Below are 19,608 nucleotides of genomic sequence, written 5' to 3' on the forward strand. Positions count from 1 at the left end.
GTAACAATAACAATAAAACCTATAATAAAAATGAAAATCAAAGGCAACAAAAGGGAAAATAAATAATAAAAAAACAAATAAAAATATAATGCAGAAAAAGAGACAAAAACCTTTACCTTGGTTCATCACTCATGAAGTTTTCCCTTTTGCAGTTGGGGAGCAGGGGCTTGAATTTGGTTCCTTTTGCATGGTACCATGTGCACTGCACTAAAACCTACCACCAAGTCCCCATTGAAAACAATTTTTTAATACACGGTAAAGTTTTGCATCATCTAAACTGGACCAAGAAAAAAAAATTAAATATGAAGAATAAGAAAAGAAAAAGAATGTTGGGAGTCAGGCTGTAGTGCAGGTGGCACAAAGCCCAAGGACCTGTGTCTGAGAAAGTTGTGGTATACACACACAATGGAATACTATACAGCTATTAAGAACAATGAACCCACCTTCTCTGACCCATCTTGGACAGAACTAGAAGGACTTATGTTATTTGAGCTAAGTTGGAAAGATAAAGATGGGTTTGGGACGATCCCACTCATCAACAGAAGTTCAGAAAGAAGATGAGAAAGGGGAAGTAAAATCAGGATATGACTAAATAGTGAGTAGGACACCACCATAAAAACTCTGTTGTGAGTTGGAGGGTGGACATTCGGCTTTCTGGGGTTGCAGGGGGGATTTCAAGGGTGGGTGGGTGGAATGGGACACAGTCTTGGTGGTGCGAATGGTGTTTATGTAACTCCTATTAAACTATAGTCATATAAATCACTAATATGAGGGGGGAAATTTGATTGTATGTCAAAGTTTTTAAAACACAGACTGAGCCTTTTGAATACATAGTCTGAGTCTTTGATATGCGGACTTTCTCAAAAGCCTACACCAGGTAGAACAGAAGGAACCGGTGGCACAGCTATATATGATATACTGGGTATTAAACAGCAAATCCTAACAAAGGGAATTTTCAAAGTTAACCCAATTACCAAATAATGTGATGATAACAATAACTATCCATTGTCTTCTTGAACCCTAAGAGACCCTAAGCCCCTGGCTCCCCACATGCACGGGGGGTTTCTTCAAAGCAGTTAAGCAGGTTTGTGGGTGTCTATCTTTCCTCCTGTTCATCTTACCCTTGTCTCCATTTCTCTCTGTCCCATCCAACATTGATGACATCAATAACAACAATGATAATAACTACAACAATAAAAAAGGCCAACAAAAAGTGAATAAATACATATTTTTTAAAAATTAAAAGAGGAATGTTGCCAGGTCTGGAGTTGGGTCACTGAGTGAAATGTCTGCCTTGCTCCGTGTGCAGCCAGCTTCCAGCCAGCCCTGGCCCTGTCATGAGGTTGAACAATTCAAAAGCCCCCATTTCCTTGGTTCTTGGGACAATCAGCAAAGAACTGAAGAGTGAAACACAGGAGTTTGAAGCAAAGAAGTTTTCATACAGTATTATCAAGCAGACATACACTCTGGGGGGTTTCTGTAGAGTGACTCTTACAAAGTATTTTATGGTTTTTAATCTATATATAGAGAGGGAAACAGTCTGTATCTCTGCTTGAGATGGAAATGATGTGTCTGATTGACAAGCTGGGTGACAGACAACCTGTATGTGCTCAGTGCCTGGAATTACAGTGCTTCCAGAGAAGCTCTAGGGGGCGGTGTGGAGCAAAAGCCATAGTGGTTATTTATACCGTCCTTCAAAAAAAATTTATTATCTTTATTTCTTTATTGGATAGAGACAGCCAGAGATCTAGAGGGAAGGGGGAGGCAGAGAGGGAGATACCTGAAGCCCTACTTCACCACTCCTGAGGCTTTCCCCCTGCATGTGGAACCCTCAGCTTGAGCCCAGGCCTCTGTGCACTGTAATGTGCTAACACAGTTCCCACCACCAGAGTTCTCCATTGGGATCCTCCCTATTCTTTACCCCCCTGAGAGTATGACCAAAGATCTTTCTGGAGTGCGGAAGGTGGAAGGTCTGGCTCCTGTAATTGCTTCTCCACTGGACATGGGTGTTGGTAGGTGGATCCACACCGCCAGCCTGCTTCTGCTTTCCCTAGTGGGGCACCTTCTCTCTGGGGAGGTGAGACTTTGGGACACATTCGTGAGGTCCTCTGCCCAAGGAAGTCAGGATGCTGTCATAGTAGCATCTGCATAACAACTTGGTGACTGAAAGTTGCGAAGATAGAAAGCAGGACAAGTTGTTTAATAAACAGGATCCAAAAGTAGAAATAGAGCAGATGAAATTAGGGGTCTTCATGTGGGAAGAAGCTAGGAAGTCTATTTTAGGTATGTTCTGCGTGGCCCATGACTTTTAATAAAGCCCCCTGGACCTCAGCCTCCTGGTCCATTGCAAGGGTCCCGGATTAGTGTGCTCCTTGGTCAGGGAGTGGGAAGCACCATTCATGTTTCAAAACTTTTCTCTGCCTGGCTGAAGCTGCAGAGTCCTGCATTCAGGTTGTAGTGGGGAAAAAAGAGGAAGATGACAGAGATCCCACTATAAAGTTCAGTTGGTGTGGTTATAAGCTGATTTCTACATGAGGAATCACCAGAGAATCAGTCATGTTTCAGGGAGGCAAGCACTTACTGAGACAAATCAGAGATAGAAAAAAGGCAAATACATGATTTAGACATATATCCTCCCAAGACAGAAAGAGAGGGGGGTATTGAATTGTCTGGTCTTCTAACTTTCACTGTAGATTCAGTGGAATTCCAAGGGGATTAACTTCAACCTTTGTCTCCTGGTGTGCACATCTGCATGTCTTTTATTTATTTACTGTTTTAAAAATTTATTTTTTTTATTGGGGAATTAATGTTTTATATTCAACAGTAAATACAATAGTTTGTACATGCATAACATTCCCCAGTTTCCCATTTAACAATACAACCCCCACTATGTCATTTATCATCCTTCATGGACCTGTATTCTCCCCACCCACTCACCCACCCACCCCAGAGTCTTTTACTTTGGTGCAATACACCAATTCCATTTCAGGTTCTACTTGTGTTTTCTTTTCTAACCTTGTTTTTCAACTTCTGCCTGAGAGTGAGATCATCCCATATTCATCCTTCTGTTTCTGACTTATTTCACTCAACATGATTTTTTCAAGGTCCATCCAAGATTGGCTGAAAACAGTGAAGTCACTATTTTTTACAGCAGAGTAGTATTCCATTGTGTATATAGACCACAACTTGCTCAGCCACTCATCTGTTGTTGGACACCTGGCTTGCTTCCAGGTTTTGGCTATTACAAATTGTGCTGCCAAGAACATATGTGTACACAGATCTTTTTGGATGGATGTGTTGGGTTCCTTAGGATATATCCCCAGGAGAGGAATTGCAGAGTCATAGGGTAGGTCCATTTCTAGCCTTCTGAGAGTTCTCCAGACTGTTCTCTATTTGCCTTAGTCTTCTTTGTAATTGGATTCATTTCATTGAAAATGTCTTTAAAATTTATGCAGAAAAGAGTTCTGCCAATATTTTCCTCTAAGTATTTGATAGTTTGTGGTCTAACATCCAAGTCCTTGATCTTGGAATGTACTTTTGTATTTGGTGAAATACAGTGATTCAGTTTCATTCTTCTGCATGTTTCAACCCATTGTTTCCAACACCATTTGTTGAAGAGACTCTGCTTTCCCATGTAATAGTCTGGGCCCCTTTGTCAGAGATTAGATGTCCATAGGTGTGGGGCCTCAGCCACTTTTCTCTTTATTGTTGCAAGTGTCTCACTGCTTAGGCTGACTTTTAGATACAGAGACAGGCAGAGACAGAAGAATGGATGGCTTCCTAACTCTGGAGCTATGGCTCTCCTGTGTGGGGTACTGAGTCAAGCTCCATGTGAGCCATCTCTCAGGCTCCATTTCCTTCTCTTCTTCATATTTATGAAGAGAACAGCCAAAGAGCACACCAAGGCATCACTAAAGTACATTGGGTGATGGGAATTGAACTGGGATCTTATGAAAGGAAGTCCAGCACATCATCCCCTGCAGAGTCTCCCAGGCCACAGAGCCACTTCCCTACAAGAGAGAAAAACTCCTCCCCACTTTTGGAGGACCAGGAAGCTTGGCTCCAGATGGGCAGCTGAGGCACCTGTGTTGAGCACCCCACACTCTGCTTTGCAATATCTCTTGGGCCCACGTGACTGGCTGCAGTCATTAGTGGCAAGTCTGGAAGTTCAAAAACTGGGCTCACACACTTGTGGTGGTTGGTGTTGGCTGAAGGGCTGGGGCCTTCGACTGGGGCAGCTGTGCCTCTCACCCCAATCTCCTCACCAGACGTGGAGTCCTTTCCCAGTGCCTTGAATGTGGGTTGGCATTTGACTTTGCTCTGACCAATAGGATGTGGGAGGAGTGACACTGTCTAACTTCCTAGCCAAGTCCAAAAGGGCCTTGTTCCTGCCACTTGGAACCATGTCTGACTACCAGAGAAGTCCCTTCACTTCTTCCTTTATCAATATTTTGATTAATTAATTAATTAAAATTTTTATTATTGATAGAGATAGAAATTGAGAAGGGCGTTAGAGAGAAAGACAGCTGCAGCTCTGCTTCACCATTTGTGAAGCTTCCCCCCTGCAGGTGGACACTAGGGGATTGAACCTGGGCTCTTGCACATTGTAGTGCGTGTGCTTAAGCAAGTGTAACTCTGCTGGCATTTACTGATTGATTGATTTATTTTTAAAGATTTTATTTATTTATTTTTTATTATTTTATTATCTTTATTTATCAGATAGAGACAGTGAGAAATTGAGAAGGAAGGGGGGAAATAGCGAGGAAGAGCAACAGAGAGGCACCTGAAAGCTTTCCCCCTGCAGGTGGGGACCGGGTGCTGGAACCTGGGTCCTTGTGCATTGTAACCTGTGCACTCAACCAGGTGCGCCACCACCCAGCAAACCCTTGTTTGTTTGTTTATTTATTTATTTATTTATTTATTTATGAGAGATATAGGAAGAGGGAGACAGAAAGAACCAGACAACACTCAGGCACTCGTGCTGCTAGGAATTGAACTCATGCTTGAGAGTCCAATGCTATATCTACTATGCCACCTACTGGACTACCCTATTTATTTCTTTTTTCCCTTTTGTTTCCCTTGTTGTTTTATTTTTGTAGTTATTATTGTAGTTATTGATGTTGTCCTTGTTAGATAGGACAGAGAGAAATGGAGAGAGATGGGGAAGACAGAGAGGGGAGAGAAAGAGAGACACCTGCAGACCTGTGAGGCTGACTCCCCTGAAGATGGAGAGCTGGGGCTCGAACCAGAATCCTTCTGCCTGTCCTTTGCACTTTGCACCATGTGTGCTTAACCTGCTGCACGACTGCCTGATTCCTTCTATTCATTTTTTTATATTTATTTTCCCTTTTGTTGCCCTTGTTGTTTTTATTGCTGTTTTTTTAGATGTTATTGTTGTTGATGTTGTCGTTGTTAGATAGAACAGAGAGAAATGGAGAGAGGAGGGGAAGACAGAGACGGAGAGAGAAAAAGAGATACCTTCAGACCTGCTTCACCACCTGTGAAGTGACTTTCCTGCAGGTGGAGAGCCAGGGGTTTGAACGGGATCCTTATGCCGGTCTGCGCTTTGCGCCAAATGCGCTTAACCTGATGCGCTACCGCCTGACTCCCTCTATTCATTTTTTTTAAATTCCTTTATTGGGGAATTAATGTTTTACATTCAACAGTAAATACAATAGTTTGTGCATGTATAACATTCCCCAGTTTCCTATTTAATAATACAACCCCCACTATATCATTTAACATCCTTCATGGACCTGTATTCTCCCCACCCATGCATCCCAGAGTCTTTTACTTTGGTGCGATATGCCAATTTCAGGTTCTACTTGTGTTTTCATTTCTGATCTTGTTTTTCAACTTCTGCCTGAGAGCGAGATCATCCCATATTCATCCTTCTGTTTCTGACTTATTTCACATAACATGAATTTTTCAAGGTCCATCCAAGATTGGCTGAAAACGGTGAAGTCACCATCTTTTACAGCTGAGTAGTATTCCATTGTGTATATAGACCACAACTTGCTCAGCCACTCATCTGTTGTTGGACACCTGGGTTGCTTCCAGGTTTTGGCTATTACAGATTGTGCTGCCAAGAACATATGTGTACACAGATCTTTTTGGATGGATGTGTTGGGTTCCTTAGGATATATCTCCAGGAGAGGAATTGCAGAGTCATAGGGTAGGTCCATTTCTAGCCTTCTGAGAGTTCTCCAGACTGTTCTCCACAGAGGTTGGACCAATTTACATTCCCACCAGAAGTGTAGGAGGGTTCCTTTGACCCCACATCCTCTCCAGCATTTGCTACTGTTACCTTTTCTGATGTATGACATTCTCACAGGAGTGAAGTGGTATCTCATTGTTGTCTTTATTTGCATTTCTCTGACAACCAGAGACCTGGAGCATTTTTTCATATGTTTCTTGGCCTTTTGGAGCTCTTCTGTGGTGAATATTCTGTCCAAATCCTCCCCCCATTTTTGGATGGGGTTATTTGTTGTCTTGTTGTTGAGTCTGGCAAGCTCTTTATATATGTTGGTTATTAAACTCTTATCTGATGTAAGGCATGTAAAGATCTTCTGCCATTCTGTGAGGGGTCTCTTGGTTTGGATAGTGGTTTCTTTTGCTGTGAAGAAGCTTTTTAATTTGATGTAGTCCCATAGGTTTATAGTTGCCTTAGTCTTCTTTGTAATTAGATTCATTTCATTGAAAATGTCTTTAAAATTTATGCAGAAAAGAGTTCTGCCAATATTTTCCTCTAAGTATTTGATAGTTTGTGGTCTAACATCCAAGTCCTTGATCCACTTGGAATTTAATTTTGTATTTGGTGAAATACAGTGATTCAGTTTCATTCTTCTGCATGTTTCAACCCATTGTTTCCAACACCATTTGTTGAAGAGACTCTGCTTTCCCCATGTAAAAGTCTGGTCCCCTTTGTCAAAGATTAGATGTCCATGGGTGTGGGGCCTCATTTCTGGGCTCTCAATTATATTCCACTGGTCAATGTGTCTATTCATGTTCCAGTACCAAGCAGTTTTGATGACAATGGCCCTATAATACAGTTTGAGAACTGGGAGTGTGATGCCTCCCATACTGTTCTTTTTTCTCAAGATTGTTTTGGCAATTCTAGGACCTTTCTGGTTCGAAATAAATATTTGTAGCATTTGTTCTACTCTCCTAAAAAATGTGCTTGGGATCTTGATGGGGATTGTTGTTTTCGACGGGTTATGTTGTTTTCACTGGGCTATGTTGTTTTCGACAGGTTATGTTGTTTTCGCCGGGCTGGCTTCACGGGCGGGTAACAGATGACCAGGGACTCATGGTTGAGCTGTAGGCAATATCTCTTTATTCATGCAGGACGCAGCACAATCTAAGACGAGCTAAGTTAAACTCAAAGTACAGTACCATAAAACTCACAATGCTGTCTTTATATATACTTGCCAAGTAAGGTGGAAACAGGATGTGACATAGAGAGGGTGGAGAGAAAAGTGACTGGTGAAAATCAGAGTGTGACAAAGAGGGGGCAGATTAGGCGAGAATCCTATCACTGAACCACAAATGCCCTGGAGGGAGGGTGGAACTTGTTAACAGTGGTTATGTAAATAGAATGAAGTGGTTATGTAAATAGAATAGTGTTAAGCAGGGGGGATTTAAACCAAATGAAACAGAAGGGGTCTCATGCATACCAACAGGGATAGCATTAAATTTGTAGATGGCTCTGGGTAATATATTCATTTTGATGATGTTAATTCTTCCAACCCATGAACATGGAATATCTTTCCACTTCTTTGTGTCTTTTTCAATTTCTTTGAGTAGTGACTCATAATTTTCAGTATACAAATCTTTCACTTCCTTGGTTAGGTTTACTCCTAGATATTTTATTGTTTTGTTGCTATAGTAAAAGGAATTGTTTTCTGGATTTCAATTTCTTCTAACTTAGTGTTTGCATAGAGAAATGCCACTGACTTTTGAATGTAATTTTATAGCTTGACACCTTACTGTATTGCCTGATGATTTCCAAAAGCTTCTTGCTGGATTCCTTAGGTTTTTCCATGTAAACCATCTGGTCCATGACTTTTAATTTTGGGGAGGTTTTTGATAACTGTTTCATTTTCATTGGCTGTGATGGGCCTGTTCATGTTATCCACTTCCTCTTGACTTAGTTTTGGAAGTTGTTAGGTGTCTTGGAAATCGTCCATTTCTTCCAGGTTCTCTAGCTTGGTGGCGTATAGTTGTTCATAGAAGCCTCATATGATATGTTGAATTTCTGTGGTGTCTGTTGTGATATCTCCTCTTTCATTTAGTATAAGATTTATTTGGGTCTTCTCCCTTTTTTGTTTTGTGAGTCTGGTTAAAGGTTTGTCGATTTTGTTCACTCTTTCGAAGGTGGCCATCAGCTGCGTGTCTGCGGCTTGTTGGGACTGGCCTGCTGGAGCTGGTCCCACTGCAGGATCCTGTGCAGGGACTCTGCGGCTGCCTCACATGCTGCCCTGTGGCCGGTCTGGGCCAGGTCTCAGCATCAGAAAGGTTTGGTCATTGTTTTCTATGGCTCCAGAATTGTGCTCACAGAAATAAAATGATTAGTAGCTTTCGTGACTTCCCTAAATGCTTTATTTGTGGATAGAGATAGAAACGCGAAGGGAGTGTCCAGGAGGCAGCGCAGTGATGGGGCTTTGGACTCTCAAGCATGAGGTCCTGAGTTGGATCCCCAGCAGCACATGTGCCAGAGTGTTGTCTGGTTCTTTCTCCTCCTCCTGTCTTTCTCATTAATAAATAAGCTTTTTTTTTTTTTGCCTCCACAGTTATCAGTGTTGCTCAGTGCCTGCACTACGAATCCACTGCTCCTGGAGGCCATTTTTTTCCCACTTTGTTGCCCTTGTTTTCATTATTATTATTGTTGTCATTAACATTGTTGTTGGATAGGATAAAGAAATGCAGTTTAGAAATCTTAATATCCTGATGCCAAATTCTTATAATTACAATTATGTATCCAAATACCCCCTCAGTATAAAACAGGTAGGTGCACATGTAAGGCCAGGACAAATTATGTCCTCAGGTTAACAAGCTGGTCCAGGCAGAGTTCTGGTCACGATGGGTCCTGATTCTGGCTGGGATGGGTCCTGGGTTGGTCCTGATCTGTTCCGGTTCTGTTCCAAGTAGCTGGTTCCTTTCTTGGTCTGGTGGGGAATCTGCAAACACCTCCCTGTCCTTTGGTGTGTTGATTGCCATAGGATACGCCGGATGGGGCTTCTGAATTTACAGACTAGCAGGCAGTTCAGAAGTTGCCATCCATGTCCGAATGTCCGTGGCTTTTATCCCTGAGCTAGGCTGGGATGTGGATTAGGTCATTTCCAGCCAATGAGAATTGGGGTCTTCCTGACATGAAGGTCTAACTTTATCAGGTGATACAGATGTAGGGCTTGCCCTGCACAGGACTTTATCTTATGCTGGTGTAAGTGGCATTTCAGAGAACTCAGGGGCCGCATTGAACTTGCCCAGCATAAGACTTTATCTTATGCTGGCCTGCAGGGGCATTTCAAAGAACTATGGGGGCCACATAAAGGTTGCTCTGCACTGGACTTTATTTTATGCCTGTGGTAAGATAAAGGGCCATTTCTGGGTGTTTATCCTGCATAGGACTTATCTATGCAGGCCTGCAGGACTTGGGGACCAAGGTTCCAAGTTTTATCGTTCACTTTCCTTTGTCACTTAAAACTCAAGAGTATTTTAGCACTTAATTTTAATAGTGTTACATCACTCAAATAAGCATTTTAACATTTCAAACTCAAAATAATATTCTCACACAGGAATATTCACTTTAACTCTAACACTCTAAATTGAAACAACTTATCCTCATATTTCCAGCCTATTTAAAGATTTCACAATCAGAGGAATACTTTCACACTTAATATTCTCACACTTCTTATATGTCTTAAGTACACACTTATTGTTTCATGTACATATTATTATTTCAAGTACATATTGTTTCACGTACACACTTTAGTATTCTAAGTTCATATACCTTATAGACTAATATTATTCTAGTCTAAGTTTGGGCATAAATCACAGCACTAGGTTCAGACTCCTTATACATTAATATTCTAATGTATCCATATGTCGGTCCTTGCCCTTTGCATCACCTGCGCTTAAACACTGCGCTACTGCCTGACTCCCATGAGCGATTTTTAATTGTCCTGTGACTAAACATCTTCTTTGTTAAAGAGACAACTATTTGTATATTTCTTTCTGCACATTTACTGTGGTTATTTATGTTACTCTACTGAGTTGTGTGAGAACATATATTGCTGATTAGCCCTTTGATATAGCATGTAAATATGTTTTCTTATTTTTATTACTGCATCTCTTTGACTTGGTGATAGGTCTTGTCATTATACCAAATATTTTCAGTTTGTTGTAGTCTCAGTGGTTCACTTATCCATTTATTTATTTATCTCTGATATTGAGCTCAGGTCTCTGAAGACATTTCCCATTCAAATATTATGTACTGTACTGAGGATGACTTCTGTAGATTTTTTGGAGACTAGTCTAACATCCAAGTGCTTATGTATTTTGAGTTGACCCGTCGTGTCATGTGATGGTGTTGTTTGCTTTTTATATGCATGTGGTGACTGACTCATTGTCCCCAACATCATTTTTTATAGAGACTTCACCTATTTACTTCTCAGCATCATTGTCTTGCTCTAAACATGTTCTTAGGGATTTTGATGGAGACTGCATAGCATTTATATGCCACTTTCAAAATGGTCATTTAGTTTAGAAAATCATTAATAATCCACCAGTAATCAACATTTTTGTTTGCCTTATATCTTTATTTCACAGCAATTTATAGTTTTGAAGATTATTTCTTGAAAAAATTTTGTTGCAAATGTATGGGAGTCAGGCAGTAGCACTGCAGGTTATGTGCATGTGGTGCAAAACAGTTTTCTTTTGCCCTCTTATTTTTTTCTGCCACCATGTTATTTCTTGAGCTTAGAGTCAGAGCATGAACCCAATACTCAAGGAAGCCATATTTTCTTTCCATTTTATTTGATAGGATAGCAAGAAGTGGAGAGTGGAACAGAGGTCAAGAAAGAGCCATGTGCAGGCCTGTTCACTGCTTATGAAGTGTCCCTGACACAGGAGGGAAGCAAGCCTCAAACATCCATTTCTGTCCGTACTATTCAACAATGGCAAGATTGATAACAACAGCAACAATAAAAACAACAAGGGCAATAAAATGGAAAATAAATAAATACAGCTCAGTGTCAGAACTTTTGCTCAAGAAATGTATTTTTTCTTTCCATTTTATTTGAAAGGACATATAGAAATGAAGAGTGGGGGAGTCGGGCTGTAGCGCAGCGGGTTAAGCACAGGTGGCACAGAGCAAAAGGACCGGCATAAGGATCCCGGTTCGAGCCCTGGCTCCCTACCTGCAGGGGAGTCGCTTCACAGGCGGTGAAGCAGGTCTGCAGGTGTCTATGTTTCTCTCCTCCTCTCTGTCTTCCCCTCCTCTCTCCATTTCTCTGTCCTATCCAACAATGACAACAACAGTAATAACTACAACAATAAAACAACAAGAGCAACAAAGGGAATAAAAAAAAAGTATAAAAAAATAAATGAAGAGCAGAACAGGGGTAGAGAGAGACATTTCCAGGCTTGTATCACTATTCCTGAAGTGTCCCCCTCTCAGGTGGGAAGTAGTTCTCAATCCTAGGTCCTGTGTCATGGTGATATGTACTTAAGTAGGTGCAACAGTGCCCTGCACCTGATAATTCTTATTTATTTGTTTAACATTCTTGCGATTTTTACTTTTTTTTTTGGACAGTGACACTACAGAGAGCCTTAATGTGGTATGATCACTCTAAAAGTATAATTTCCATGCTTCCATAATAATATTAATTTTATAAAGAGCCATGTGTGGCTAGAGATGCTTCATTTCTAACAAACTTATAGTCATCATGTGTTTTTTTATCCCATCTTTTTTTTTTTAATCACTGTGGCTTCATTATAAATTTGTCACACCTGTGGTCCTGGAGGTGGCTTTGGATAAAGCTTTGGAGTCTTAAGCATGAGGTCCCGATTTCAATCCATGGCAGCACATGTGCCAGAGTGATGTCTGGTTCTTTCTCTCTCCTATCTTTCTCATAAATAAGTAAAATATTTAAAAAATTTATTACACCCAGTGGCCATTTTTTTCTTATTTATATTTTTGTGTTTTATATCAGTGAAGAGAATTTAATAAGGCTATTGAAGTAGAGATATCTGTATCTCTGTGTGTATCAGGTGAAATTATTATTCATGTATGATAAATGAAATTAATGTTTATTTTCTTTTAATGAGAAGAACTGCAGGTACTACGAAAACACACCAGACTTTGAGCTCTAAGTCCCCAGGGGCTATAGGTTCAATTCTAGTTACCCTCTACTTCACTCTCCCTATCAAATTCTCTTTACCTATATAAACTTTACATTATAAATAAGGAAGACAATATCCACAACTGCTCAGCACTTGTGAAGAGTGCCTCACCTCTGTGCATGTGAGAACTAGGATATTGAATCTTGGTCCTTTTATATAGGTAGCGTGAGCACCCTATGAGTTGTACTCCCACACAGCCACTAAGGTTTTATCATTTACTAATTACAAATCTATAGAGGGGGAATAGTGAGAATAGGGTTATCTCTGTTCTCAGGGTCTCTTGAAGGAGAGTCCAGTGTTCTAATGAATGTACAACCTTCTAGAGCGTGATTAAGAGGTATTTGATTTTCAAGTCACCAAAGACATGTTTGCAGATGAGACAATCATTCACAGGCTTCCTAAAGTAGAGACTGAATGGCTAATCTGCTATTGTTCGCATTTTCTCACATGATCACATTGCACATATTTTAGGGCTCAGTGACCTATGAAGATGTAACTGTGATATTCACTCAAGAGAGTGGGCACTGTTAAATTCTTCAGAGAAGAAACTCTACACAGACGTGATGTGTGAAAATTTGAGGAACTTTCTTTCAGTAGGTAACTAATCATCTTAATTTTTCAACTAGAAGAGAAATCATTTTTTGTTCACCAGTGTAGAAATGGCTATACTGTTCAGTGAGCAAGGTTTTATTGTGACTCATGAGGGATCAAGAATTCAATCTATTTGTATAATTTCTAATACTTCTTATATTTTGTAATTTTAGAAAAGATACAAGAACATTCTACCAAAGGGCTGCATATCTTGCATGGCAGTAAACAAAGGTGAGAGTTACATTTACAATAAAGTGTGATGTACCACCTAAGAAGCTAGTGTGTTTTCAAAAGTTTTGTCTCTGTAATTTACTGAGATCAGGTGCCTGCATGGTTTCCCTGTATAAAGAGATTCATGGGTTCTTAATGGTGTGCTCTCTACTGACTTAGCAATTGCATATGGCCCCTTTTAATACAGTTCATTCAGAAAATGAAAGTTATAGTCACTGCCACAAATAGATCAATTTTTTAAATAAGCAAATCAAAAATACTTCATGACTAGGTTATAGAACAGTTGGACAAGTGACTCCAATGTGATGTATGTGATGTACATGACTGAAGTTCCCATCTGAGTCACTGAGGACCATAATGGTGTTCTACATTATCTGTCTTTTCTCCACTTTATAGGAAAATCTTTCTGACATGTAAAAAGTAAATGGAAATTTTTAAAAGGGAGCAAAGTTGCTAAGTATTTATAAAATAGTACACTTGGAAGCAATAAGAATATCTTCAATGTATGACTATCTATATCTATATCTATATATTTTAATATTTTTTATTTATCCTCTTTTGATGTCCTTGCTTTTCATTGTTGTTGTAGTTATTTTTTGTTGTTAATTTTATTGATGTAGTCATTGTTAGATAGGACAGAGAGAAATGGAGAGAGGAGGGGAAGACAGAGGGGGAGAGAAAGATAGTTACCTGCAGACCTGCTTCACCACCTGTGAAGCAACCCCCCCCTTCAGGTTGGGTGCTGGAGGCTCAAACTGGGATCTTTGCAAATATCTATATTTTTATGATACTTAGAGGTAGCCCTTCCAGAAAAGATCAGTATTTTTAGTGAAAAATATTTCAACACAAAGCCAAAAGTTGTTACTAACAAATAGAAGTTCAATTAATGCATGAAAAACTCCTGTAATGATATCATTATATTTGGCATAATATCTTTATATGAAATGATATAGGTATTATGGGTTTTTATTTTTATTTATTTACTTATGTATTGGATAGAGACACCCAGAAATCAATAGGAATGGGGAGGTAGAAAGGGGAGAGACAACGACTTCTGCATTCCTACTTCACCATTTGCAAAGCTTTCTTCCTGCAGGTGGGGATGGGTGCTTTGAACCCTCTTCTTAGCTTGTAGCATGTGTTTTCAGGAAGGCACACAACTGCCCAGCCCTTTTATTTAAAATTTTTTTCTTTAATGGGGAATTAATGTTTTACATTCAACAGTAAATACAATAGTTTGTACATACATAACATTCCCCAGTTTCCCATTTAACAATACAACCCCCACTATGTCATTTATCATCCTTCATGCACCTGTATTCTCCCCACCCACCCACCCCAGAGTATTTTACTTTGGTGCAATATGCAGGTTCTACTTGTGTTTTCTTTTCTGATCTTGTTTTTCAACTTCTGCCTGAGAGTGAGATCATCCCGTATTCATCAGTGTGCAAGGATCCAGGTTCGAGCCCCTGGTCCCCACCTGCAAGGGGAGAACTTCACAAGTGGCTTAGCAGAGCTGCAGGTGACTTTCTGTCTCTCTCCCTTTCTTTTAACTCCTTCCTTCTCTATTTCTGTCTCCAATAAACAAAGACAATAAAAAATTTATAAAAATATTTTATTTATTTATTTATTAATGAGAAAGATTGGAAGAGAGAGAGAGAGAGAAAGAACCAGATATCATTCTGGTACATGTGCTTCCAGGGATTGAACTCAGGACCTCATGTGGAGAATCCAATGCTTTATCCGCTGCGCCACCTCCTGGACCACTATAAAAAATAATTTTAAAACTGGTCTGGGAGGTGACGCAGTGCCTAAGGCACTAGACTCTGAAGCATGAGGTCCTTAGTTTGAACCCCAGTAGCACATGTACCAGAGTGATGGCTTGTTTGTATGCTTCTAAATTCTGCTTCTAAGACCCCTTCTGTTACACTGCTTGAGGCTGTAGTCTATTTATATAATCATTGTTCTGTCTGGAGAACTCTCACAAAGCTAGACATGGACTTTCCATATGACCTTGTAGTTCATCTCCTGGGGATATACCCCAAGGACACCATAACACCCAACCAAAAAGATATGTATACACCTATGTTCATAGCAGCACAATTTGTATTAGCTAAAACCTGGAAGCAACCCAGGTGCTCAACAACAGATGAGTGGCTGAGAAAACTGTGGTATATATACACAAATGAATACTATGTAGCTAATAAAACCACTGAACCCACCTTCTCTGATTCATCTTGGATGGAGCTTGAAGGGATTTTCTATCTTTTTATAGTAGATTTTTTAAATGTTTGTTTGTTTATTTAATAAAGGACTGAGATTGAGAGAAATGGATGGGGCAGGGGAGATAGCAAGGGAGACACAGAAACTTGTAACCCTCCTTCACAATTCATGAAGCTTTCCTCCTGTAGATGGGGACAGGAGGCTTGAACTGGGTATTAGCACACTATAAAATGAACACTTAGCAAGTGTGCCACCACTTGACCCTCTTTTTCTCTCTACCCAGCATTGAATATGGGATGACTATTCTTATGTTGATTAGTGACATAGAACTGTTGAAAATGTTTTAATTTTTGCAGATAAAAGTAATGGCTTATATCTAATTATTTTACTTTTTGTTGCCTTTGTTTTTTATTGTTGTACTTATTATTGATGTCGTTATTGATGTCATTGTTATTGGATAGGACAGAGGGAAATGGAGAGAGGAGGGGAAGACAGATAGGGGGAGAGAAAGATAGACACCTGCAGACCTGCTTCACCACTTGTGAAGCCACTCCACTCACTGCAGGTGGTGAGCCGGGGACTTGATCTGGGATCCTTAGGCTGGTCCTTGCACTTTGCACCACATGCACTTAACCTGCTGTGCTACTGCCTGACTCCCCAAGAAATAAATTCTTAATAAAAAATTCATGGTGGTGGTAGATAGCATAATGGTCATACAAACAGTCTCATTCCTAAGGATCTATCTCAAGTCCCAGGTTCAGTCCCCTGCAACATCATAAACTAGAGCTGAGCAGTGCTCTGGTCACAAAAAATAATAAATTTGATCTATTTGTATGATTTCCTTCTTTTATTTAATTACTTATTTGTTCTTGTGGAAGACAGGATGAGAGAAACATCCAGACCTCACTCTGGTACATGTGCTGCCGGAGATCAAACTCAGGACTTCATTCTTGAGAGTCTAGTGCCTTAGCTACTGTGCCACCTGCCAGACCACTATTTGTATAATTTCTAATAGTTTATATATTTTGTAATTTTAGAAAAAGTACAAGAACATTCCACCAAAGAGAAGCCTAAGTTGCATGGGAGTAAACAAAGGTGAGAGTTAAATTTACAATGAAATGTGATGTACCACCCAGAAAGCTACTGTGTTTTCAAATATTTTGATTCTGTGTAATTTACAGAGATCTGGTGCCTGCAGGGTTTCCCTGACTTATGGTTTATTATTATTTTTTTTATTCATTTATTTCTTCCCTTTTGTTGCCTGTTTTATTGTTGTAGTTATTGATGTTGCCATTGTTGAATAGGACAGAGAGAAATGGAGAGAGGATGAGGAGAGAAAGCTAAACACCTGCAGACTTGCTTCACTGCTTATAAAGAGACTTCCCTGCATATGGGAACCCGGAAGCTCAAACCCTGAAAGTTAGGCTAATCCTTGTGCTTTGTGGCACCTTTGCTTAACCTGCTGGGCTACTGCCTGACTCCCACCTTATGGGTTCTTAATTGTTTGCTCTCTGCTAACTTAATAATTACATAGCAGCTCTTTTAATACAAATTAAGAAAATAATATCTATAATAAGAACATAAAACTTATAAACACTGCAACAAATAGATTAATTTTTAACTAAACTCATCAAAGATACTTCATGACTAGGTTATAGAATATTTGGGCAAGTGACTGAAATATGCTGTATGTGACTTACATGATTGAAGTTCCTATCTGAGTCACTGGCAACAAAAGTACCATAATGATGTTCTACATTATCTGTCTTTTCTCCTCTTTATAGGGAAATCTTTCTCACATGTAACAAGAAAATGGAAGTCTTAAAAAGGAGGTAAAGATACTTAGTATTTATAAAATAGTACACTTGGAAACACTACAAATATCTTAGGGGTTGCGTGGTAGCGCAATGGGTTAAGTGCAGGTCGTGTAAAGCACAAGGACCAGCATAAAGATCCCGGTTCGAGCCCCCAGATCCCCACCTGCAAGGGAGTTGCTTCACAGCTGGAGAAGCAGGTCTACAGGTGTCTTTCTCTCCCCCTTTCTGTCTTCATCTCCTCTCTCCATTTCTCTGTCCTATCTAACAATGACGACAACAATAATAACTACAACAATAAAAACAACAAAGGCAACAAAAGGTAAAATAAATAAAATTTAAAAAAAATTTCTAATGTGTGGTCCAGGAGGTAGTGCAGTGGATAAATCAATGGGTTCTCAAGCATGAGGTCCTGAATTCAGCCTGACAACACATATACTAGAGTGATGTCTGGTTCTTTCTCTCTCTCCTCTCTCATAAATAAATAAAATATTTAAATCTCTACTGTATGAATATCTATACTTTTATGATAATTAGAAATTATATATAATATCTATATATATAATTCAGAAAAGATCAATATTTTCAGTGAAAATTTCAACACAAAGCCAAAACTTGCTATTAACAAATTGTGGTTCAATTAATACATGCAAAATAGCTGTAAAGATATCATTAATTTTGGCATAATATATTTATATGAAAGTATTTACTCTTTTACCAGTTTTTCTCTCATTTATTTATTGGATAGAGACAGCCAGAAATGTAAATGAAGGTAGAGTGAAAGAGAGAGATATCTGCAGTCCTTCTTCACCACTTTCAAAGCTTTCCCCCTGCTGGTGGGGACCAGGGACTCGAACCAGTTCCTTGCTCATTGTAGCATGTGCACTTAAATATTTATTTATTCCCTTTTGCTGCCCTTGTTGTTTTATTGTCATTATTGCTGTAATTTGATTTTGGACAGGACAGAAAAATGGAGAGGGGGAAGAGAAAGATAGGCACCTGACGACCAGCTTTACCACCTATGAAGCGACTCCCCTGCAGGTGGGGAGCCAGGGGCTCAACTGCTATCCTTCAACCTGTCCTTACACTTCATGCCATGTGTGCTTAACCTGCTGTGCTACCTCCTGATTCCCAATCCCAGCCCCTTTTTACCACTTTTTTAACTTTACTTTTAATTTGAGGTTTAAAGAAATTTTTTATTTGTTACTGGGTAGAGACAGAGAAATTGAGAGAGACAGGGAGATAGAGAGGAAGATAAATACCTTCAGACCTGCTTCACTGCCTGTGACGTGATTCCCCTGCAGGTGGAGAAAGCCAGGGGCTTGAACTGAGATCCTAACCGGTTCTTGCTCTTTGCGCTGTGCATGCTTAACCTGTCGCACTACCGCCCGACTCCCTGGACATCTTTCTATAATTTTGAATATTTGTGATTTTTTTCATTATACATTTTTATTGAAATCTATTGTTAATGTCTGATTTTGTGGCTTATTGAGTAAAATAATGTCCTGCATCCTGGTAATAGAATCAGTTGTATTCATTGAAATGTTACTAATTAATTGTTCACTATTTTACAGTAATCCAGCAGTGAAAATCTCTGAGGGGAAAGATAGTCAGAATGGTAGAAAATCTCAAGTATATGAAGTATACAACAAATTATTCACTTATTCTATTCATCTTCAACAACATGAAAGTATTCACAGTAGAGACAAACCCTATGAATGTAAATGATGTAGTAATACATTCAGTTGTTTCAGTAGTCTTCAGATACATGAAAGAACTCACAGTGGCGCAAAGCACAAAGACCGGCATAAGGATCCCGGTTTCGAACCCCGGCTCCCCACCTGCAGGGGAGTCCCTTCACAGGCGGTGAAGCAGATCTGCAGGTGTCTATCTTTCTCTCCTCCTCTCGGTCTTCCACTCCTCTCTCCATTTCTCTCTGTCCTATCCAACAATGACAGCAACAATAATAACTACAACAATAAAACAACAAGGACAACAAAAGGGAATAAATATAAAAAAAGAACTGACAGTGGAGAGAAACCCTATGAATGTAAACTATGTAGTAAAACGTTTTGTTATTCCAGTAGTCTTCGGACACATGAATGAACTCACAGTGGACAGAAATCCTATGAATGTAAACTATGTAGTAAAACTTTCTGTACTTCCAGTCATCTTCAGAAACATGCAAGAATTCACAGTGGAAAGAAACCCTATGAATGTAAATTATGTAGTAAAACATTCAGTTCTTCTGGTAATCTTTGGACACATGAAAGGAGCACAGTGGAGCGAAACCCTATGAATATAAACTGTGTAGTAAAACGTTCAGGCTATCCAGTAGTCTTCA

The 19,608-nt window shown here is 39.7% G+C and overlaps 2 long non-coding RNA genes across 2 annotated transcripts in view; both read left to right on the top strand.

The window, feature by feature from the left end:
* LOC132542440 (uncharacterized) overlaps positions 1–19,608 on the top strand; it is a 220,512-nt gene that overhangs the window by 96,526 nt on the left and 104,378 nt on the right. The window lies entirely within an intron of this gene.
* On the top strand, positions 16,473–18,772 carry LOC132542569 (uncharacterized). Its single transcript, XR_009553566.1, has 2 exons — positions 16,473–16,545; positions 18,226–18,772. It is a non-coding gene; the product is annotated as an uncharacterized LOC132542569 (long non-coding RNA).

This window comes from Erinaceus europaeus, chromosome 13, assembly GCF_950295315.1.
Source record: "Erinaceus europaeus chromosome 13, mEriEur2.1, whole genome shotgun sequence".
NCBI classification, from domain to species: Eukaryota; Metazoa; Chordata; class Mammalia; order Eulipotyphla; family Erinaceidae; genus Erinaceus; species Erinaceus europaeus.